The sequence below is a fragment of the Diabrotica virgifera genome, chromosome 5 (assembly GCF_917563875.1).
Source record: "Diabrotica virgifera virgifera chromosome 5, PGI_DIABVI_V3a".
NCBI lineage: Eukaryota > Metazoa > Arthropoda > Insecta > Coleoptera > Chrysomelidae > Diabrotica > Diabrotica virgifera.
In genome coordinates, this window is record NC_065447.1 from 32,689,972 (window position 1) to 32,715,463 (window position 25,492).

General features: G+C 32.1%; 1 protein-coding gene across 4 annotated transcripts in view; it reads right to left on the bottom strand.

Annotated features, from left to right (window-relative positions):
- LOC126884982 (transient receptor potential channel pyrexia-like) overlaps positions 1–25,492 on the bottom strand; it is a 242,069-nt gene that overhangs the window by 210,980 nt on the left and 5,597 nt on the right. The window lies entirely within an intron of this gene.

A 25,492-nucleotide genomic window follows, 5' to 3' on the forward strand; every position in this document is an offset into this window, starting at 1 on the left:
AATGTTTCTGATTCGGTTTTTTGCGGGTTCCTATTAAAAAATGTCCCCTTTAAAAAATCTGAAAAACATTTTGGGTAGAAATTGTTCAAATTTTTTCAAACGAATTCGAAAGAAAGTTTTTGGCCCTCACAACATTTTTAGGTTTATCATTTTAGTTTAGGTTGGATCATTGCCATCAAAAAAATATTGTTATTTTTAGCTAATTAAATGTCAAAGCTGCTTTTGTTTTGTTATAATAAATTAATTTATTTATTATAACAAACATTTTTAATTTGTTTAAATAAATATTGTTTAAATAATTATTAAGCTTTCAAACGACAATATTTGTGTTTTTAACGTTAAAACGTACACTTGCAGTAAGTTTATCTAAAAAAAGTCTACAACTGGAAAAATATGTAATATGTAGTTTTGTTTTCTTATAAATAAATTAATCTATTATAACAAAACAAAAGCCAGTTTGACATTTAAATATGCGTTAGTTATATGGCTCTACTCGAGTTACTTGGCAACAAAAAAAGAATGAAGAAAATTGCTCAATGGGAAGCCGAGAAAATGCATTTATTGAACGTATACCGATTTTGAACTTTGAGATTACATTTTCTCCAACCTAATTTTTGATTAGAATTATGCTATTTTTGGCAATTTTCACTCGTAATATCGATAGTTTTTATTATAATAATATATGTTATGAGTATTCTAAAGATTGAAAATTGGTGTGGAGAAAGAGGACAAAAATAAAAAGGTGATAGTTTAAAAATTGTGATCCTATTGTTTTTATCTTTGTCGTAAATGCCGGTCAACTTTGACCGGTTGTATCTCAGGAACCACTCGTCACAATTAAACCTTTTTTATTTTAAAAGAAATGTCCTGCCGACTTTTTTTCAATAACGTTTTCATGTTTTAATTTAATTTAATATTTACAGAGATATTTCAATTGTTTATAAGCCAAAAAATTGTTTATAAATTTAAAATATTCCTGAGGCCGCTTAAATAGTCCCATTTCAATTCTGTAAAGTACATTAGATAGGTACTATTTGGTTTTATACAAAAATCATAGTTATTCTTATGTATAAAAACTAATACGGTTATTATAGCGACTGTAAATTTTTAATTAACAATTTAATTGTTGCTAAATTGTTCATTCAATTTCCATCGGCTTCTGGAATTATAATCTATACGAGGAGAGCTTTTACCAAGTTATTTAATTATTGATAAACAATTACTTAGCTAAAATTTTAATTGAAAATTAAAATTTTGTTGAAAAAAACACGCATTTTCCGAGGTAAATTATCGCCTAAGTAGTTCAGGAAAAACACATCTCTATGCAGAATTTAGTTTTTTTTTTATTATAGGTTATTCACTACATGCAATCAATAAACAAAAAAATTATAAGCATGTTAGGTGTTTGTTCAAAGGGGTGTAAGTATAAATTTGGATTTGTTATCCAATGATAACAAAGACTCCACTAGCCTCTTAAATTATTGAACTGTGCCCTGAAAGGGTAAGTAGTTCACTGCACTGCACTGCACGACACTTCACTTCACTGCTACTTAGAACCTATGTGGTAGCTCCAGTGGTTTGTGCCTCCTCAGTCTCCGAGTCTGCTCACTATTATCAAGCAGGTTTAGTGCAAGATTATTAGGGTGGTTTTCTAATTTTACCAAATAGCGGCTGCTGTATTCACTCACTGTCTCCTTTACTGTGGCTACTTGAAGATCGTCTCTGATTTCTCTGTTAGGTATAAACCAAGGTGCATTTGTTATCGTCCGTAGTACCTTCGACTGAAAGCGTTCCAATATCTCTATGTTTGAGTTTGCAGCCGTACCCCATAGTTGTACACCATATGTCCATATTGGTTTTAAGGCTACTTTATACACCAATAATTTGTTTTTTAAACTAAGCTTTGACTGTCTTCCCAATAGCCAGTAGTATTTGCTGAGTTTTAAGCCAAGTTGTTTTCGTTTGTTAAAAATGTGCTTTCTCCAGGTCAGTCCTTTATCCAAGTGCATCCCTAAATACTTAACGCTGTCAGATTGAGGCAGATCTTGTCCATTTAGTGTAACAGGTACCACTGTACCTCTGCGTTTGGTAAATGTAACCTGCACTGATTTTACTTCATTGACTTTGATTCTCCAGTTTCTTGTCCAGTCCTGTATTTTCACTAGATGTTGTTGGAAAATTCTTGCGGCTATGACTGGGTCTTTGTGTTTGACCATTATCGCCTTGTCATCTGCAAAGGGAGGTGTGATTGTTTGGTTGCTTACTGGAAGATCAGCTGTGTACATAAGATAGAGAAGTGGACCAAGAACATTGCCCTGCGGTACCCCTGCCTTTATCAATGTGATTTCTGATGTTGTCTGTCCATACCTTACAGTAAAATATCTTTCTTTTAGGTAGGATTCCATAATAATGTACAGTGTGTGGGGGAGTGATTTTTTTAATTTAACCCTACTGTCCTGTTCGGGTCTATTTGACCCAAAAAATAATTTATTTCTTATTTTTCAAATTATTACGCGGCGTACCGATTTGGTGTTTCGTGACTTTATTACCTAATATGAGGTCTTTCAATTGCATATGAGATAAACATTCAACTTCCTGATTTTTTTGATAAAAATGAAATTGTTACCTAGGGTACGTTCGGGTCAATGTGACCCGCGTATTTAAACCGTTAAAAATTACCTGTGTATGTGTGTTTAGTTGGCAGTATTCTAAATTAGCAGTACCTGTGTGTTTGTCAGCCGGATACGTCTGTAAATAAAAACAGGTTTCTGCAAGCTAAAACTTGTAAAATAAAGTGTAGTATAGCTGGACGATGTTGCAAACCAAATTATAAATATGACCAACTGGAAAGACATGAATAAAGTTAGTTTCCAAACATACATTGGTCTTTTATTTTTAGCTCGAGTTTATAAGTCCCATGGTGAATCAACTAAAAGTTTATGGAATGAAGAAACGGGTCGTACCATATTTCGATCAACAATGTCGCTTGATATATTTACAAAAAGTTTGCAAGTATGTAATACGTTTTGATAACAAAACTACTAGACAGGATAGAAGACGTTTTGATAAACTTGCGGCAATACGTGAAATTTATGAAACATGGGTAGAAAATGTAAAAAGAAATTTTAACCCTGATGAAAATGTTACCGTCGATAAGCAACTAGTTGACTTTAGAGGTCGCTCTCCCTTCAAATGGTACATTCCAGCAAGCCAGCGAAATATGGCACAAAACTTTGGGGTTTATGTAATTATGAACAGTAAAACTTCTTATGCTCTAAAATTGCAGATCTATACAGAAATGCGTGTGACTTGAGTAGTGTGACTTGAGTAGTGATTTGGAATGCCACAATATAACGTGTATAATAACTTTTTTACATCGTAAAATTTAGGACAATTTCTTCTAAAACAAAGTAAATATAATGCCGGGGATTATAAGTAAAATAAACCGGAGCTTACAGCAAAAATCGCGAATAAAGAAGTTCATAGCTCGTCTTTTTTGCTTCATGCAAGATTTGACAATATTCCCAAAAATAATAAAAATGTTGTTCTTATGAGTACTTTGCATCATGAATCGATGCATCATGCATCACTTTCATCAAATGAAAAAGCCCCAAATTATTTTAGATTACAATTCCAATAAGGAAGCAGTGGATACTCTAGATTAGCTTGTGGGCACGTATACATGTGAGAAGAGATAAATCGCTGGCCAATGATTGTTTTTTATAATCTACTGGACATTTCTGCCTACAACGCGTTCGTGTTATGGGCATCAATAAATATCCAATGGAATACCAATAAATTGGGAAAACGGCGAATTTTTCTTGAGGAATTGGGAAAAAACTAATGAATCCAGTCATCATTTCCAGAAAAAATATACCAATAATTAAAGGCTCTTACGAATTGGTAAAAAGGACACGAGCAGGAACAAGTAGACAAGATGGAAATGCTAGTGAACCGTCTATTAAATCTAACTCCCCCTGCTAAACGAACACGCTGTAAACTTGCCGTAAAAACGATAACAAGACTAATTATTATGTTGTATTATATCACAAACATATTTGTAAAATCCATTCTTTTTATTACTGTCTCAGTTGTAAACTGAATTAAATTTTTGTAGATATTTGTTACTAGGCTTTTTTGAAAGAAAAAAATGCCTTTTGTTTTTGTTAATTAGGTTTAATTTACATTAACAACATAATTTTGGTTTATTAACCATAATTTCTTGTTAATAAAGTTTTATTTATCACCATTAGCTTATTTTATTTCGATTAAGGAGCGTAAACCATAGTTGGGTCATATTGACCCGAACAGTACATTTGTGTAGTTGACTCGAACGGGACAGCAGGGTTAAATAGTAGTCCAGTATGCCAAACCTTATCAAAAGCTTGACTCACATCTAAGAAAGCCGTCGTGCAGTAACTTTTTTGCTCAAATGCTTCATTTATTTCGTCCACTACTCTGTGGATCTGTTCAATTGTGCTATGATCCTTTCTGAATCCGAATTAATGTTCAGGAATCAGGTGGTTTTCTTCTATTATGGGAGTCAGTCGGGTTATGAGTAGCTTTTCTAGGAGTTTACCAAGAACTGGCAGCAGGCTGATTGGTCTGTATGATGTTACTTCATTTATTGGTTTTCCAGGTTTTGGAATAAGTATAAGCTCGGCAACTTTCCATTGGGCAGGGAAGTGTCCTAACCGTAGCACCGCTTTGAATATTGTTGTTACTAGCACAATCCCTTTTCTTGGGAGTTCTTTAATAAGACGGCCTTTGATCAGATCAAACCCTGGAGCCTTATCTGGATTTAAGTTTCTTCTTATTGTCTCATGTACCTCTTTGACCTTGAAGAGTTTTGGAATTTGGGACATTTGATATGGAGCTTCAAGAGTTTATTTGATTTTCGCTTCTATTTCAGGCGTATTTTGCGATGGAAGAGGTTGAAAGACTTCCTCCAGATATTCTCGGAAGGTATTTGCTTTTTCCTCGTCAGTGCGTGCCCATGTTCGGTCTCTTTTACGAATCGGAGGAATTTGTTCATTTTGTCTTTTTAAGTTCTTAACCGCTTTCCATAACGAATAGTCTGTATCTTCTGTACTTGTCAGATTTTCTAAGTATTCGTTAAATGATGCATTCTTTATATTGTTAATAATCTCTTTCAATTCTCTAGAAGCTTTGTCATAATTTATCCTGTTTGTCGGGTATCTATTGCGCTGCCAAATCCTTCGGAGTTTTCTTTTTTCAGCTATTTTCTTTTTTATTATTACTGGGCAGTGTTGTTTTTTTTTGTGATTTGATATTTCTGGTGTTGCATTTTTCGCAGCAGTGTGGATGATGTTTGTTAATTGATTTACTGCAGTTTAAATTTCTGTTTTTGTTTTTAATGATATTTTTAAGTCAATTTCTGCATTAATTTGGTTTCTATATTGTTCCCAATTGGTATTCTTGTTGAACAGCATTACGGGAAGTTCTTTTTCTATAATTGTGGCACTAACTTGTGCTATTATTGGTGTGTGATCAGAATAAAGGTCTAGATTTGATTCTACATTTAGGTAACCAGCTCCTATGCCTTTAACTATGAAGAAATCAAGTAGGTCTGGTATTTTAGCTGGATCCTTGGGCCAGTACGTTGGAGTATTTGTGGATAGGTAACTCAATTGCAGTTCTTGGATGATGTTATATAGTACTCTACCTCTACCTGGCGCTGTTAGTCTTGAGCCCCATGCTATGTTTTTCGCATTGTAATCACCTCCTGCTAGGAACTTGTGACCTAAAGACAAGAAGTATTCTTCCATCTCTTGTTTATTTGGTGGGTAATTTGGTGGGAAGTATGCCGCTGATACTGTTAATGGACCTAGCCAATCTTCAATTACGATACTGGTTGCCTGTAGAAAGTTTTTACTGAATTTAGGTAAATCATAGTGTTTAATTTGGTGTCTGATGAGCACTGCCGTTCCTCCTCTGGCTATCCTGTCAGCTTTTGGATGTGTTGTGTGGTACATTAAATAATTTTTAATATTAAAGTAAGAACTACTGTTAAAGTGGGATTCTGATATTAGAAGAATGTCAATGTCGTTGTGCGCAAGAAATAATTCTACTTCTTGTTTGTGTTTGGCAAGGCCGTTTGCATTCCAAAGGGCAATTTTATACAGTTGGGCCGTTTCTAATTAAGAGATTTGTTAGTTGTGTGAGTTGTTCTCTAAGTGATTTTATTTCTAAGAATTTAGTTACAGTGAATTTTATTTAGGTGTTTTTGGTGTAAAGATAAAATCTTTGGGTTTATAGAGCAAAAATTGAAAAAACACGATTTTCGGGCGCCATTTTGTTTATAAAAAAAGTAGCACAATATCTGCGGACTTTGCATACCTATATTATTAATATATACACTCATAATATTTGATTTCAGCAATAAAATTGCTGGTAAATAACTTTTCCTTGTATTTTGCTAATTAGCTCAGAGTATATTATTTTTTTTTAATTTTATAGTATCCGAGGCTTTATATCGGTTCTTTGAGCCTTGTTTTCTTTTACAATGAGTAGGTTGCTAACCTGGCCCGTTAACCCTCCTCTTTTATCCGGGCTTGGGACTGGCTGTGAGCATAAACGCGGCTTCTTAGCTACTCAATCCACCCAGTCTTCGCGCTGATAGCCCCCAGGCAGAGTTGTATGACAGCATCTAAATACCCACTACGATGTAAAATCGAAATTGATGGGAAAATAATAAAGCAGAAAGCAATGTTTAGATATCTGGGAATAGACATAACTAGTTATGGAGCTGTTGAAGAAAAAGTACAACAAAGCTTAAAACCAAGTAAAGCGGCTGAATCTCTTAATGACACAATCTGGAAGAACAAACACCTAAGGAGAGACACAAAAGCAAGAATCTATAAAGCGACAATTAGACCTATATTGACATACAAGGCGGATACAAGACCTGACCCATCTAAAACAAGACGACTACTATACTACATTCGCTCTCGCGAGATTTTTTTTGACACATTCGGAATAGGAAACATACATCACAAAAATTCCTACCTCACACTATTAACTGCTAAAATCAACTCAAATCAACTTAATCTTTCATTAAAAAAAGAAGAATTATTAGAAATAGTGGGAGTGTCTACTAATCTCATAAAATTTTGTGAAGTTTATTTCTACAAAATATTTTTATTTTGTACAATAAATTATTTTCTCATTTGCTATCAATACATTATAATGGTTTAAATAAATAATAATTGATTGGCGTAAGGTTTATGTTATTTTTTATGTCTGTTTAATATTAGTAATATTGGATATGAGCAGGTGCGTTGGTTTTGTAGTAATTTCCAGTCACTTCTGACAACTGAACTTTTCAAAAAAGAAATTACTAACCTCAGTGTCAAAAAAAAATCTCGCGAGAGCGAATGTAGTATAGAAACAACAGAGATGAAAATACTGCGACGGATATCAGCAAAAAGTCTGTGGGATAGGGAGAGAAGCGAAAATATAAGAAGAGCATGCAATGTAGATGACATAATTGGATGGGTGACAGAATTGAAATAGGAGTGGATCGAACACATTAGTAGAATAACAGAGGATAGGATAGTATGAGTAGCAAGAAACAAGTCACAAAATAAACGAAAAAGTATTGGCAGACCAAGAAAAAGATGATGAGTTAATTTAAACAATTTAGGAGGCAATATTGAAGAAGAAACAGGCTTAAAGCCTACTTACAAGGACAAAGAAGAAGAGGTTTTATAGTATGATATAACGGCAAACTGCATGATTTAGTGCACCATCATACTCCCCTTTGTTATTTTAGCATTTAAGTGTCTTCACTGCGTTTGCCTTTACATTTTATTAGACGAAAACACAGTTTTGCTTTTACTAAAGTATGCTTATCACGCTCATCGCTTATAGGTCTGGATCCTGCGTATGAAAAAAAAGTTGATTAATAGCAAGCTGAAAATTTGTTAATAGCTTAAGGGTGTCTAGTCTTATAAACTTTGATATATGGGAACACTGGAACAGGGGCAGTTTTAATTTTGGAAAGGGTTAAAAATTTGGAACGGCCAGACCACGAAAACGGCACATTTATTTTGTCCGACAGAATAGACTTAAACTCTCCCAACAGAGATTAAACTCTCATGCAAAAATAAGACTGCTATTTATCACCAAATGGGCGTTTTAATGAGTGGAACATGTAGAATATGTCAAATGACAGGAATTATGACAGGTGATAAATAGCAGTCTGATTTTTGCATGAGAGTTTAATCTCTGTTCGGAGAGTTTAAGTCTATTCTGTCGGACAAAATAAATGTACCGTTTTCGTGGTCTGACCGTTCCAAATTTTTAACCTGTTCCACAATTAAAACTGCCCCTGTTCCAGTGTTCCCATATATCAAAGTTTATTCGACTAGACACCCTTAAGTTATTAACAAATTTTTAGCTTGCTATTAATCAACTTTTTTTTCATACGCGGGATCCAGACCTATTATACATGCAAGTTATTTCGTCCCTAATAACAATATTAACCATCCATTTTAAGTTTCACATCTGTTGAAGTCCTGTGATGATGATCACAGTTTTTTTATTTTTGATCGATTAAATAAATGTCTTGCAGCTGATAAATGCATTTAAGTTTAACAAGGCTTCTACATCAACAAATTTCAACAAAATTGAATTGGTGTGTGTGGTACACCAATATACATTTATATAAACAACTACGATTGAACGATCACCCAGAGATAAATTTCAATTTTGAAATTAGTTAAAAACGTTTTAGGATTAAACTCGACTTTTCCCAAAAAATGTTTCCTGCAATATATTGTATACACCATGGGATTTATATTTTTAGATTTATCCATGCTATGTTGATTTTAGTTGAGCAGCTCAATTCTAAATTTGTCATGTTTTTTCAAATCGAATATTTGACAAGTAATTTCGATTGGAATTTGCCGAGTTAGCGTTTACTAATTTGTATTAAAATATTTAATGGAAACGGGAATACTGCGTTATTACAAAAAAGAACTGATTTAGGGGAGGACCAATTTTCAGATTTTTTAAATCCCTTTTACATGAAGTGTTTAGAATGAATTCCTCCGTTTCTTTCACAAACAACAGCATTGTCCTTGTGCATAATTAATTGTGGAAAATGGGCGCTCTTACGTATTTTTTATTATTTTTATGATTTCTATACAAATACGAAGCACGTTTTCGAGAATATGACATAAAGAATCTAAGTCAATCGGAAGAGGAAGATATTGAGCAGCAGTTACCTGATGTCCCCTAAAGTAACGCTATTTGCTAATACTAGACTATGTTAACAGTATGTTAATTTAGATATTTAATTTTTATCGGATATACCACATTTTACATTCAGGTAATAATTATTGCAAAGTAGTATAGTATGGCTTTTCGTGGATTTTAATGCTTTTTTACCATTCTGGCTTCGATAAAATTATATTCTTCCTGGAAGTGAAAAATTTAGAGAACAAAGTTATATAAAGTATGTTAACAACTTTTGTGCTTCTACCAATATTAATCTCCAATATAGCTCCAATACAGCAACCAACTTCCTTGAATTTTTCATCCCAATCCATATATACAATAACACTAAAGGCGTTGTAGACCCTGACCAACAAAACTTTGGTTATTTCCTTTATATTTTTGAAGTTATACTTCTTTAGGCATGAGGGTGAAATTTTTACATTCCCTGACGCATGCGCACGCCGACAATATGGTATTAGTCGCTACATCTTTATGTAGCGCAAATAAGGAGTGCGTGAAAAGAATATATTATTAGTTTTTTAGTAAATATATTTATTATCATTTTTGTGTTTTTGGATTTGTCTTCATCGGGAATAAGATATTTTATAATAATAGTAAGTATATTTAAAGTATTTTTGTATACTGGCAAAGCAAAGGGAATATAGCTCAGTGGTAGAGCGTGTGACCGGAGATCGAGAGGTCGCCGGTTCGAATCCGTGTGTTTCCTATTTTTTTTTTATTTTTGGTATTGTTTTAATAAAAATTTTTGGAAAGTAGTAAGTAAAAATTAGTTTAATCTTTAAATAAAATACAAATAACATGTTGAAAGTATAAATATTTATTTCGTTGAAATCATATAATAGAAATATAACTTCTTACGTGCGTACAAAGTACACACACATTATTTTTTAATCCCATGCCTTTTCGATCGATATCTCTTACTCCTATTTCGGATAAGTCTTGCTTGATTTTGTTTAACCATTTCTTCTTTGGGCATCACTTTCTTCCACTTTTCTTCCTTCTTCGGTAGTCGCTTAACATTTCGGTTTTCTGACGTTTATATGATCTAACCAAGTCATATTATAGCTCTGTTGATTCGTAGTCTGGGCTGATTATCGGAGAATAGGCCATTTTTGGGAAAAGTTATTTACCAGCAATTTTATTTCTGGAATCGAATTATAAGATCCTATATATTAATAATAGAGGTATGCAAAGTCCTCAGATAGTATGCTACTTTTTTTATAAACAAAATGGCGCCCGAAAATCGTGTTTTTTACAATTATTGCTCTATAACTTCTAAGATTTTAACTTTACAACAAAAACACTCAAATAAAAATTCACCGTGATTAAATTCTGCATAGAGACGTGATTTTGCCGATCTGCTCCGACGAAAATTTTCCTCGAAAAATGCGGGTTTTCCCAACAAAATCTTTTATATACAAAGAAAGTTTTAGATAAGTAATTATCTACCAATATATTAAATAACTTGGTAACTTAAAAGCCTTCTTGGTTTAGATTATAGCTCCAGAAGCTGGTGAAAATTAAACTAATATTCTGGCAACAATTCAATTGTTAATTAATAATTTAAATAATTTACGATCGCAATAATAACCAAAATAATTATAATACACTGATCAAACTTTGAAATCTTATAAAGATGAGATGCCTATTTAACATTTTGTCGACAAAATATTATTTTTTTGTTTTTTTGCAAAATCTTTAAATGTTTAAAAAAATAGTTATAAACAAATTAACGTTTCTCAGACAGTTTTTATTATATTATAATTTAAAAAAATAGCTAAAATGCGTATTTCAAATATCTTGAAAATTAATGCTTTAAAACTTTTTTGCAACCATTTGCAAAAAAGTTATGAAACAGCAAAATTAACATACGATTACTATGGTGCTTATATATTTTTTTAATTCTTTCAAAGCGTAGAAGTGAGTTTAAAGTACAAGCTAATTATTTACAAAAAAATATCGATTATCAGTTTAATGGTTATATTTTAATTAAAGATTATATATATATTTTTTTTGTAATTTACACGCGTGAAAGTAGACTAATACAGTACTGTAGCTAAAATTTTCACTCGGAGCGACGATGGGCCGCGCAACGTACACTTTTAATAAAATATATGCTGCGTGTCAGTCGCTTCGAGTGAACATTTTAGCTCCGACTCTGTATCAGGCCTACTTTTGCGCTAAAAATTAGAAAAAAAAATTATTTTTATCTTTGATTAAAATATAACCATTGCACTAATTTTTGACATTCTCTGTGAGTAATTAGTTTGTACCATAGACTCACATTTAAGCTTTGAAACAATTTAAACAAATTATAAACAACGGAGATCTCGTATATTTATTTTGCTGTTTTATAATTTTTTGCAAATAATTGTAAAAATTTTTTAAGCATTCATTCTCAAGACCTATGAAATACGCATTTTAAGTATTTTTAGAATTAGAATATAATAAACAATTTCTGAGAGATGTTAATTTGTTTATAACAATTTATTTTAAACATTTAAAGATTATGCAAAAAAATGAAAAATTTATATTTTGTCGACAAAATATTAAATAGGTATCACACCTTTATAATCTTTCTAAGTTTGATCAATGTCTCATGATTATTTTGGTTGCTATTGCGACTGTAAATTGTTAATTAACAATTGAATTACTGCTAAAATATTCGATTCATTTTTACCGGCTTCTGAATTTATAATCTATACCAAGAAAGCTTTTATTTCACCAAGCTATATAATTATTGATAAATAATTATTGGCCCAAAAAATTTATTTGAAAATTCGAGATTTTGTTGGGAAAACTCACATTTTCCGGGGAAAATTTTCGTGGGAGAAAATTGGGAAAAACTTTGCCACTATGTAGAATTAAATTGGGGTGAATTTTTATTTGAGTGTTTTTGGTGTAAAGCTAAAATCTTCGAAGTTAATTGAAAAAAATACGATTTGTCGGCGCCATTTTGTTAATAAAAAAGTAGCACACTATCTGCGGACTTTGCATACCTATATTAATAATATATAGGATCTTATAATTCGATTCCAGCAATAAAGTTGCTGGTAAATAACCTTTCTTTGTACTTTACTAATTAGTCCAGCGTATTATAACTATTTTTTTTTTCAAAATTTAAAGATTATGCAACAAAAAGAAAAATTTATATTTTGTCGATAAAATATTAAATAAGCATCTCCTCTTTATAATCTTTATAAGTTTGATCAATGTATCCTTATTATTTTGGTTATTATTGCGATCGTAATTGTTAACTTACAATTGAATTGTTGCTAAAATATACATTTAATTTTCACCGGCTTCTGGAATTACAATCTATACCAAGAAAGCTGTAATGTCACTAAGTTATTTAATTATTGATTAATAATTACTTACCTAAAACTTTATTTGAAAATTAGAGTTTTTGTTAGGAAAACCCGCATTTTCCGAGGAAAATTTTCGTCGGAGCAAATCGCTAAAAACAGATTTCTATGCAAAATTTAATTGCGGTGAATTTTTATTTGGATGTTTTTGCGGTAAAGTTAAAATCTTCGGAGTTACAGAGAAATAATTGAAAAAAATACGATTTGTCGGCGCTATTTTGTTTATAAAAAAAGTAGCACACTATCTGCGGACTTTGCATACCTATATTATTGCTGGTAAATAACTTTTCCATGAATTTTGCGAATTAGCCCAGAGTATCGTAGTTTGCCGTAGTTTCCCATATATCCTGTTCGTCATCTCCAAATATTCTTTGCGGTCTGTGTTCTTCCGAAAATTATTTTGAGTATTTTCTTTTCCAGATATATATTTATTTATTTTCTATCTGTTGGTTAATAATCCACATTTCGTTGATAAACATCACTGGGAGTCTTATTTTGCGAGTCTATGAGACACTTAAAGGCCATTCTTGGCACATTTTTGCTTCCAGTATTGAATTTGGTGCATCTATCGCTCTTATCTCCTACGGAGGTCTCTTGTCTATCTATTTTCCTTCTTTTCCCGTGTTTTCGCTTTGCGGTTCTTGTTTTAATTTGACAATTACTAATGTATGGTTACTGTTGGTATCTACCCCACTATAACTCCTGCAATCGATTTTTGCCTTATCATGTTTGCGTTCTATTAGGACATGGTCTATCTGAGTTTTTACTTTTTATCGTGGGAGATCCATGGTACTTTATTCTACAATTAAACCAGTAGATTTTAACAGAACTTCAACCACGATTTTCTAAGTCCTGCCCTTTGCAATACTGGAAGGTTAGAAAAGGTACTTACAATTTATGGAAAAATCCACAGGTTTCCTGTGACATTTTCCTGGGAAAATTAGATTTTCCAAGAGGAAAAAAATGTAAAGTTGCGATGAATTTTTGAGTCCTGACATATCCATAGAATGACAGGATACTATCAATTTTATGAAGAAAATTTTTTGGGCAGGAGGGTTGCAAAAGGACTAAGAGTATATATGGATATACGAACATGTAATGAAAATAATGAAATTTTCATAATTTTCTGAGTCCTGTCAACTTAATAAATTAAACATAATTATTTGAAAATGATCGAAAAAATGTTGGATTCACGTCTCCTAATTTTTAACTGCACTTGTCCCTTGGAAAATTCTGTGGAAAATTTAATTTTCACCCTGGTTCCGTGATTTTCTGAGTCATAAAATAAATTGTATTATAAAATAAATAATTTAAGTAGATATTATTCAAAATGGCAGGATGTTTAGTTACACCTTTTTTACTACACATAGTTAAAAATGTGTAAGAAAATTCGTGGAAAGTTACACGATTTTCTGAGTCATGCCATTTTGGACATATCTCAAGAATGTTAATATAAAGCTATTTACAAAGAGGCAGGATGGTTTTGTAGTTATTTCGTGTATAAAAATAAAATTTTAAGTCAGTAAAATTATTGCAGGTTGTTATACAAACATATTCATATCACCACAATTTTCTGAGTCATGCCATGTCAAGTACATACGCTTAAAAACTCTAATCTAAACCGTTTACAACGTGGCAGGATAACCGCAAAGATATTTAATATATAAAAATTAATTTTTACATCGTTAAAAGAATCGTACAGTATTAAATATTATTTTCCTGAGTAATGTCTCGGATTTTTACACACCTTTCAAATCTAATACCAAACTGTAACCTATTTATTTTAAGCGATTAGATCCTATTTGTATCTAAGTAAACGTAATAAAAGTAATAGAAAAAAATCAATAACTTTACAACTAATTAGTTATAGTAGGGATTGAACCTATTATACAGAGTGTCCAGAAACTCTTCTAACAATCGAACCTCGGAGATTCCTTAGATAATTTTAAGAAAATTTAACTCAATTTACCTCGTCCGAAAATGCTTCCCAAGGAAGTTAGAGCTCTTTAAATATGGCGTATTCTAATTAGTTTTTTTTTTAAATAGTTCCAGAACACTTTTATTTAGAAAATCGAAAACTGCTACACCTATTTATCTTTCAGAGATAAATCGATTCCATCATTTGTCAATTTTTAGTACCGGTCATAGGCGTCCGTTTAAGGTAGGAAAACGGATATTTTATCGCATAACTTTTCTGTGTTTAACTTTAAAACATTTTTGACACTTGATTATTAAACTATGGGGTATTCTTGTAGGTACTAAAAGGTACTCTTGCTTTAAGTCGGTAGGATACGACATGTTCCAGAAAAATCGATTGGAAAAATTTTTCGGTTTTTGAATTTGAAAGAAAAAATAAAAAAAACTATTCAGAAAAACGAAAACTGGTACGTTTATTTCTCATCCAGAGATGAATATTTCATCAATTGTCAATTTCTAGTATCGGTCATAGGCGTCCGTCTTGGGTAGATCAACGAAATTTCATAACTTGCAGTAATTGTTAAGCATTTTTGACAGTAGAGTATTAAATTATGAGGTATTCTAACACCAAAAGTTACGCTTGCTTTAAGTCGGTAAATACAACGTTTTTTTACAAGAGTACTGTTAAGTACTAGAATACCTCACAATTTAATAATATAATGTCAAAAATGCTTTAAAGTTAAAGACAAAAAAGTTATGCGATAAAATAACCGTTGCCCTACCCAAAAGGGACTCATATGACCGGTACTAGAGATTCGCAATTGATGGAATCGATTTATCTCTGGAAGATAAAAAGGCGGACCAGTTTTTGTCTATCGAAATAAAAGCGTTCTGGAGATAAAAAAAAATCTTCAAAGAGCTCTAGCTCTCTTAAGAAACATTTTTGGATATGTGAATTGTGTTAAATTGTCTTAAAATTGTCTTAGGAATCTTAAAATTATATATAGGGTGTTCCATTAAAAAATATAACTTTGTGTCACCCTGTCAATACGGGTAGCCCTGTATATTAGAAAATATTTTTAAATTATGATCCTCCCTTTGCCCCACGTTTTACATAAATAACTTTTTTTCGTATCCCTTACGACAAACGAGTAATTGGAATTTGTCACATTAATGCCCCACCCTGTAGACGAAATAACTATAAAAACATCCTGCCTCTTTGTAAATAGACTTATATTAAGATTTTTTAAACATATGCAAAATGGCATGACTCAGAACATCGTGGAATTTTTCACAAATTTTCTTACAATTCTAAGACTCCTGCCATCTTACAAGAACCATCTAACCTTCCTGCCAAGTACCGAAAAAGTATTGATTGCATTTGAGTATTATAACTTTTTAAAGGCAGGACTCAGAAAATTACGAAACCAGGGTAAAAATTTTGCGCATAATTTTCCAAGGGATAAGTATAGTTAAACAGTAGGAGACGTCATGCCAACATTTTTTTTGATCATTTTGAAATAAATATGTTTAATTTATTTAGTTGGCAGGACCCAGAAAATCATGAAAATTTCATTATTTTCCTTACATGTTTGTATACATACTCCGTTAGCCCGTTTGCAACCATCCTGCCCAAAAAATTTTCTTCATAAAATCCATAGTATCCTGTCATTCTACGGATATGGCAGGACTTAGAAATTCAACGCAAAACCCTATTTTTATTTTCTGGGAAAATCTAAATTTTACAAGAAAATGGCACAGGAAATTTGTGGATATTTCCACAAATTGTAAGTACCTCGTCTACCCTTCTAGTATTGCAAAAGGCAGGACTTAGAAAATCGTGGCTGAACTTCTGTATAATATCTCCCGGTCTAAATAATGATCTATGATTTAACAAATCAGATGTCCTTCATATTGATCATTTTCTAAATTATTTTATTACAGATTATTTTATTATTATAGTTCTTCCACTCTATCTTTGCAAATGCATAAAATTATTCACGGATTACTTTTTATACTAGGTCTCTTTTTAAATCACAGAAACTAGTACCGCAAAATTAAGCGTCTTGTCCTTAAAAATCACAATAATTTAAAAAAAGTTAAACAATACATGATGTCTTTGATACCTTGGTGACTATGAATTTTGAGACGCTTATAATTTTCAGTGAGAGTGATATAGATCGTCCCAAACCCTTTTTTCAGTGCGTCACAAATTATCGAATTCTCTCTAACGCATTACAGTTGAAAGTGGCAGAAAAAAACGTAGGTACCTCTGTGATCATTATACATTGAACTTAGAAAATTATGTATTCCTTGACAGGTATTTGCATATTAAAACGGATTTATGCTTACAGATGTATAATTGGTTGGCGATTAAAATTCTCTAAATAGATAACCAATCAGTGAGGCGAGTAAAGATAATTTGGCACAAAAATAATCGATCATATGGTAAAATGACGATTGTAATTTTTTCTAGGTTAGTACTTTTCTGCGACGTAAATATAAATATTTTATTTCATTATTGGTATATTCGGACATTGTATAGAGAAATTTGATTTTATATTTATTTATTTTTACAATGAAATATTTGAAATATTAATATCCTGAAAAATATTTGTATAAATATTCATTTTTTTATATAAATATAAATATAAATATAAATATAAATATTCTGTCAACTGTCAGATTTAAATATCATGTCTGTAATGATTTGTGACATTGGGTGCGTTCGGACGACCACAGCGGCTGGACAGCTGAGCCAGCAGTAGCTGTCAGACGTCACCGCTGGAAGTCAGCCGCTGAGAGATTTACTAAGCTTTCCCTATCACGGCTGGATACAACCACTCAGCCGATTTCTGCTGACAGTCAGCCGCTATGGTCGTCCGAACGCACCCATTCTTAAAATCCTATATGAGGTCAAAACTAATGATGCACTGACAAAAGGGTTTGTGATCCACTATATTAGCGCATTTGTCGTGTTTATTGGTTTATTTTCATTTACTGTTTATTTGGTTTTATAATTAAAAAAATAAATATGATATTTCAGTTAAATAACGGACGAGTTGCAATTCTGACTTTTGGGTCCCCAGACAAAGACTAATACTATATTAGTAATATCGTATTGTTAACTCACTGTTTCCCAAAATGTGTGATTTATTAAAAATATTAACTCTTTTTTATGTAATTCACTCGACAGTTTTGTATTTCTCAACCCTAGGTAATATTAAATCTTCCTAACAATATTAACTTTGTTGTTGTGACTTTTTAAAATTTATTTAATACCGTTTTATTTATCTTTATAATGTATCTGCTAGTAATAATCGGTATGATGTTTAAGCTGTGTAATATTCAATCCATCAGTATCCTCAATAGTGAAACAGATTAAAGACTTCAATAAATAAAACTTGACTATCTAAATTGATTGACTATCTAAAAAATCTCTATGCAGAGGAAGAACAAATGATGGTAGAACCGGAAACACCAGAGATTACCACAAATGAAGATGTTAATATAAGGACACAGGAAGTACGAAAAACACTCGAAAAGCTGAAGAACAGAAAAGCTGCAGGTAAGGATGGAATACCAAACGAATTACTGAAATATTGTGGAGCAGCAATGACAGAACAATTAACAACATTAATTAACAAAATCATAAAACACAATAAAATACCGTAAGAATGGAAAACGAGCGAACTAATTCTACTATTCAAAAAAGGAGATAAAAAGCAGCCAGAAAACTACAGAGGTATCAACTTGTTAGATATTACGCTAAAACTTACAACTAAAATTTTACAAGACCTAATGAATCAGAGGATAAGTTTAGCGGATGAACAACAGGGTTTTCGTACTGGAAGATCGTGTACAGATGCAATATTCATCATAAAGCAAATTACTGAGAAACTACTAAAGTATAATAGACCAGCATTTGTATGTCTGATTGACATGAAGAAAGCATTTGACAGAGTAACACTCAAAGAGCTAATCCATCTACTGTATAATAGAGAAGTCCCTGTAAATATCATAAAAACGAGATATAGAAAACATCTACCAAAACAACAAAATGGAAGACAAATAGATGGACAACTTACAGAACCTATAGATATAGGCAGCGGGATAAGACAGGAAGACTCATTGAGTCCTATGCTCTTCAATTTAATCATGGATGAAATCATCGAAAACGTCAACAAAAGACGAGGATATAGAATGGGAAACAAAGAAGTAAAAAAAATACTATGCTACGCAGATGACGCAATATTGATAGCCGAAGATGAAGATAGTCTGAAAAGATTAGTCCACAGATTTAACATAAGGGCAAAAGAATTTAATATGGCAATTTCATCTCAGAAAACCAAAACAATAGTAATCAGTGAAGAACCAATAAGACGTAAAATAGAAATTGATGCTATCAGTATTGAACAAGTTATGGAAATAAAATACCTAGAACTTACATTGTCAAGTTACGGAGACCTGGGTAAAGAAATGAGAAATCAAGTACAAAGAGCAAATAGACTAACAGGATGCCTTAATTACACTATATGGCGAAACCAACATATTAACACTGAGATGAAGTCGAGAATTTTTAAAGCAGGTGTAAGACCAATAATGAGAGATGCATCAGAAACAAGACCCAATACAGCCACAACACAAAGAATACTTTAAACGGCAGAGATGAGAGTACTGAGAAATATTACAGGAAATACACTGAGAGATCGAAATGGGAGTGAAGATATTCAGAAGAAAATGTAACGTACAGCGTATAAATGAATTGACACTAAATAGAAAAAGGGAATGGAACAACCACATAACCAGAATGGGGGAGACACATGTGGTCAAAATAGCAAGAGATAAATCATCAATCGGTAGAAAAAGTATCGACCGACCATGCAAAAGATGGAGTGACAACCTTCCATAGAGGTATCAATCTGCCAATGAACAAGCAGAATTGCTTATAAAGAGAAGGAAGAACAAGAAGAATAAAATAAATTTATAAAATACGTCCACCGGGATAATAGCCATTTTTTAATTATTACATTATATCATTGAAAATCAATCATGACGTTTGGGCAAAGATAAAATGGAACAACTATAGAACAACACTCTACAAAAACTTTTACTTTGTGACTAAAATCACCTTCTATTTAAATTTTTTGTTTTGATTAATTTATATGTGTGACACATCATACATGATAGCGATTTACTTTGTGCCGGTGTATTTTTATATGGTTTATACTACATAATCCCGTTGAGGTGTTAATTACAAGGCATTTTTACTGGTGACACAAAAATCACATTTGGCATTCGCTCCTACCTATTAACAAGTCCCCAACAAATTAATGCCGAATACACATCCAGAATAATTTACGAAGATTAAAAATTCGAAATATCACATAACAGATAATCCATAAATGTAACAGAAATATTTCACATGGGATTTGCTGAGCGAGGGAGTCGATTTTTTGGAAATTGTTTTTAAAATTGGGTTATTGCGATATAGAAAAATAGTCAATATGTATTGTTTTAATAGGCGAGCAGTGAATCCCTGAAAGTGTGTTAGTTTACGATAAACCCTCTGACTACCGGGGAATTGTGACAAAAATGTTTGAATCATAACTGTATAGCGAAAAAATAATATTGTTCATGCACAAGAAAATTGACGAAAAAGTAAAAGAAGTACTAGAAACAAAGTAATTAGAGATATAGAAGAAAATCGGAAGAACAACCAAGTAAAGCGATTATTTAATAGACCGGGCAGTATCGTCGCCCCCGCTAGCGCAATTATTCCGATTCGATTTTTTTGCACAAACTTACTCAAAAGGAGGTCCTTATAACATATCCTCAGGGTGCCGGGCGGTGCCGTGGTCGAAAAATTTTTTAAACAATTTTTTTTAAACAAATTCACAAAAATAATTTTTTTATTTCCAACAATTTTTTTTAGATAATTTGGGTCATTCTGAGCAAAAAAGTTCTCCTGTCATTTTTCTCTAAAATTGACTGTTGTCTAGTTATACGCGCTTAAAATTTTGAAAAATGCGAAAATGGCCATTTTCAAGGCTTCATAACTCGATTAAAAATGATTATTATGAAATTCAAAAAGTGTCAAAATTAAGATTCAAATACCTTCTTCAACATCCTGAAGAGATTTTTGTCACTATTTTATTACAAAGCTATTATTTTTAGTTATTAACAATTAGCGGTATAGTCAAACTGTATCGTCGCCCCCGTTAGCGGAACTATTTCGATTCGATTTTTTTGCACAAACTTACTCAAAAAGAGGTCTTTATAACATATCCACAGGGTACCGGGCGGTGCCGTGGTCAAAAAATTTTTTACAAAATTTTTTTTAAACAAATTCACAAAAATAATTTTTTCATTTCCCACAATTTGTTTTTAGATAATTTAGATCATTATGAGTAAAAAAGGTCTTTGGTCATTTTTTCTAAACTTGACTGTTGTCGAGTTATACGCGATTAAAAATGTGAAAAATGCGAAAATAGCCATTTTCAAGGCTTCATAACTCGACTAAAAATTATTATTATGAAATTAAAAAAGTTACATGATCAAGATTCAAATACCTTCTTCAGCGTCCTGAAGAGATCTTTGTCATTATTTTATTACAAAGCTGTTATTTTTAGTTAAACTATTAGCGCTATAGTCCAACTGTATCGTCACCCCCGTTAGCGGAACTATTTCGATTAGATTTTTTTTGCACAAACTTACTCAAAAAGAGGTCCTTATAACATATCCACAGGGTTCCGGCCGGTGCCGTGGTCTAAAAATTGTTTAAACAATTTTTCGACCACCGGCCGGCACTCTGTGGATATGTTATAAGGACCTATTTTTGAGTAAGTTTGTGCAAAAAAATCTAATCGAAATAGTTCCGCTAACGGGGGCGACGATACATTTGGACTATACTGCTAATTGTTAATAACTAAAAATAACAGCTTTGTAATAAAATAATGACAAAAATCTCTTCAAGACGCAGAAGAAGGTATTTCAGTCTTGATTTTGTCACTTTTTGAATTTCATAATAATCATTTTTAATCGAGTTATGAAGCCTTAAAATGGTCATTTTCGCATTTTTCAAATTTTTAATCGCATATAACTCGACAACAATCAATTTTAGAGAAAAATTACAAGGGACCTTTTTTGCTCAGAATGACCCAAGCTATCTAAAAATAAATTGTTGGAAATGAAAAAATTATTTTTGTGAATTTGTTTAAAAAAATTGTTTAAAAAATTTTTCGACCACGACACCGCAAGGCACCCTATGGATATGTTATGAGGACCTATTTTTGAGTAAGTTTGTGCAAAAAAATTTGATCGAAATTGTTCCGCTAACGGGGGCGACGATACAGTTAGACTATAGCGCTAATTGTTAATAACTAAAAATAACAGCTTTTGAATAAATTAATGACAAAAACTTTTCCAGAACGCTAAAGAAGGTGTTTGAATCTTGATTCTGTCACTTTTTGAATTTCATAATAATCATTTTTGATCGAGTTATGAAGCCTTGAAAATGGCCATTTTCGCATTTTTCAAATTTTTAATTCCGTATAACTCGATAAGAGTCAATTTTAGAGAAAAATGACAAGAGACCTTTTTTGCTCGGAATGACCCAAGTTATCTAAAAAAAATTGTTGGAAATAAAAAAATTATTTTTGTGAATTTGTTTAAGAAAAATTGTTTAAAAAAATTTTCAACCACGGCACCGCCCGGCACCCTGTGGATGTGTTACTAGGACCTCTTTTTGAGTAAGTTTGTGCAAAAAAATCTAATCGAAATAGTTCCGTTAACGGGGGCGACGATACAGTTGGACTATAGCGCTAATTGTTAATAACTAAAAATAACAGCTTTGTAATAAATTAATGACAAAAATCTCTTCAGAACGCTGAAGAAGGTATTTGAATCTTGATTTTGTCACTTTTTGAATTTCATAATAGTCATTTTTGATCGAGTTCTGAAGCCTTAAAAATTGCCATTTTCGCATTTTTCAAATTTTTAATCGCGTATAACTCGACAAAAGCCAATTTTATAGAAAAATGACAAGAGACCTTTTTTGCTCAGAATGACCCAGATTATCTAAAAAAAATTTTTGGAAATAAAAAAAATTATTTTTGTGAATTTGTTTAAGAAAAATTGTTTAAAAAATTTTTCAAACAGCACCGCCCGGCATTCTGTGGATGTGTTACAAGGACCTCTTTTGAGTAAGTTTGTGCAAAAAAATCTTATCGAAATAGTTCCGTTAACGGGGGCGACGATACAGTTGGACTATAACGCTAATTGTTAATAACTAAAAATAACAGCTTTGTAATAAATTAATGACAAAAATCTCTTCAGAACGCTGAAGAAGGTATTTGAATCTTGATTTTGTCACTTTTTGAATTTCATAATAGTCATTTTTGATCGAGTTCTGAAGCCTTAAAAATTGCCATTTTCGCATTTTTCAAATGTTTAATCGCGTATAACTCGGCAACAGCCAATTTTATAGAAAAATGACAAGAGACTTTCTTGATCAGAATGACCCAAATTATCTAAAAAAAATTGTTGGAAATAAAAAAATTATTTTTGTGAATTTGTTTAAGAAAAATTGTTTAAAAAATTTTTCAACCACGGCACCGCCCGGCACCCTGTGGATGTGTTACAAGGACCTCTTTTTGAGTAAGTTTGTGCAAAAAAATCTAATCGAAATAGTTCCGTTAACGGGGGCGACGATACAGTTGGACTATACCGCTAATTGTTAATAACTAAAAATAATAGCTTTGTAATAAAATAGTGACAAAACTCTATTCAGGATGTTGAAGAAGGTATTTGAATCTTGATTTTGTCACTTTTTGAATTTCACAATAATCATTTTTGATCGAGTTATGAAGCCTTGAAAATGGCCATTTTCGCATTTTTCAAATGTTTAATCGCGTATAACTCGACAACAGTCAATTTTAGAGAAAATGACAAGAGACCTTTTTTGCCCAGAATGACCCAAATTATCTAAAACAAATTGTTGGAAATAAAAAAATTATTTTTGTGAATTTGTTTAAGAAAAATTGTTTAAAACATTTTTCAACCACGGCACCGCCCGGCACCCTGTGGATGTGTTACAAGGAGCTCTTTTTCAGTAAGTTTGTGCAAAAAAATCTAATCGAAATAGTTCCGTTAACGGGGGCGACGATACAGTTGGACTAACTAAATTGTTATAACTAAAAATAACAGCTTTGTAATAAATTAATGACAAAAATCTCTTCAGAGCGCTGGAGAAGGTATTTGAATCTTGATTTTGTCACTTTTTGAATTTAATAGTAATCATTTTTGATCGAGTTCTGAAGCCTTGAAAGTTGCCATTTTCGCATTTTTCAAATTTTTAATCGCGTATAACTCGGCAACAGCCAATTTTATAGAAAAATGACAAGAGACCTTTTTTGCTCAGAATGACCCAAATTATCTAAAAAAAATTTTTGGAAATAAAAAAATTATTTTGTCAATTTGATTAAAAAAAAATTGTTTAAAAAATTTTTCGACCACGGCACCCTGTGGATATGTTATAAGGACCTCTTTTTGAGTAAGTTTGTGCAAAAAAATTGAATCGGAATAATTGCGCTAGCGGGGGCGACGATACTGCCCGGTCTATAAGGGAATTTCAGAGATTAAGGCCGGGTACGAAACAAGAACATGAAACTTCTTTCAAAACGACAGCGGTCAGCTGTAAGCTTATTACTGACAACGAAATCTTAAAAACTGGGAAGGAATATATATGTAAACTGTGAGGAAAATCTAGCTGAAGCATATCAAACATAGAAGTGCATACAGCTAAAATAGAAGACCAATACCTGACATACGAAGAAGTGACGCAGTAAAAAGTCTGTAAGCTTATTAGATATTTATAGATTACGAAGAGTCATTTGATAGAGTATATATCGGCGGTACGGAATAAGAATGACGTAACTGCAAATAGACAATTTTTTCAGGAGAGCAAAAAAACGATTTTTAAATATTTTAAATAGGCATTAAATGAGGAGTAAGCGTTTATTCTTACAATGATGACTTTTATTTTTATCCCTATCGGTTCCAATTTGATTATCTTATTTTAATCCCCCATTTTCAACCCTTTTTACAGTTGCGTCATTAAAAATGTTTAAATATTTAAAATAGTGATTATATAAAGAGTAATACTCCGGAGCATCGGTATGACGTTTATTCTTACAATGATGGCTTTTAGTTTCATCCCTATTGGTTCGAATTTCATTATCTTAATTTAATCTCCCCATTTTCATCCCTATCTACAGTTACGTCATTCTTAGTCTGAAAATTTTTCTTTACAAAAAAACTATTTTTAATATTTATTATGCCGTTTATCCTTATAGCGATGGCTTTTATTTTCATCCCTTCTTTTTCTTCTTCGTCTAGCCATTCACGTCCACATCTGAACATAAGCCTCTTCAAGTCTTCCTTTCCATTGTTTTTTGTCGTACGCTACTTGTAGCCAATTTTTCCCGGCAGTTCGTTTCAGATCATCTGTCCATCAAATAGTAGGTCTGCCTCTGGGTCTTTTGTGTTCGTATGGTCTCCAGGTTAGAATTGTTCTATGCCATTTGTTAAGATCGCTCCTAGCTACATGTCCAGCGTATTCCCATTTCAATTTGAGTGATTTTTTACCACATCGGTGACTTTGGTTTTCTGTCTTATCCATGTGTTTGTTTTCCTGTCCTTAAGTGATATGCCAAGCATTGCTCTTTCCATCGCGTGTTGAGTGACTCTGAGTATGTTCATATTCTCTTTTGTGATTGTCCATGTTTGTGCCCCATATGTTAATATCGGAATAATGCATGCATCAAATACTTTAGATCTAAGATGTAGTTGAATTTGCTGATTTCTGAATATATAGTTCAGTTTACCGAATGCTGCCCATGCTAGCTATCTTCTTCTTTTTATTTCTTCCGTTTGAATTTCCCTAT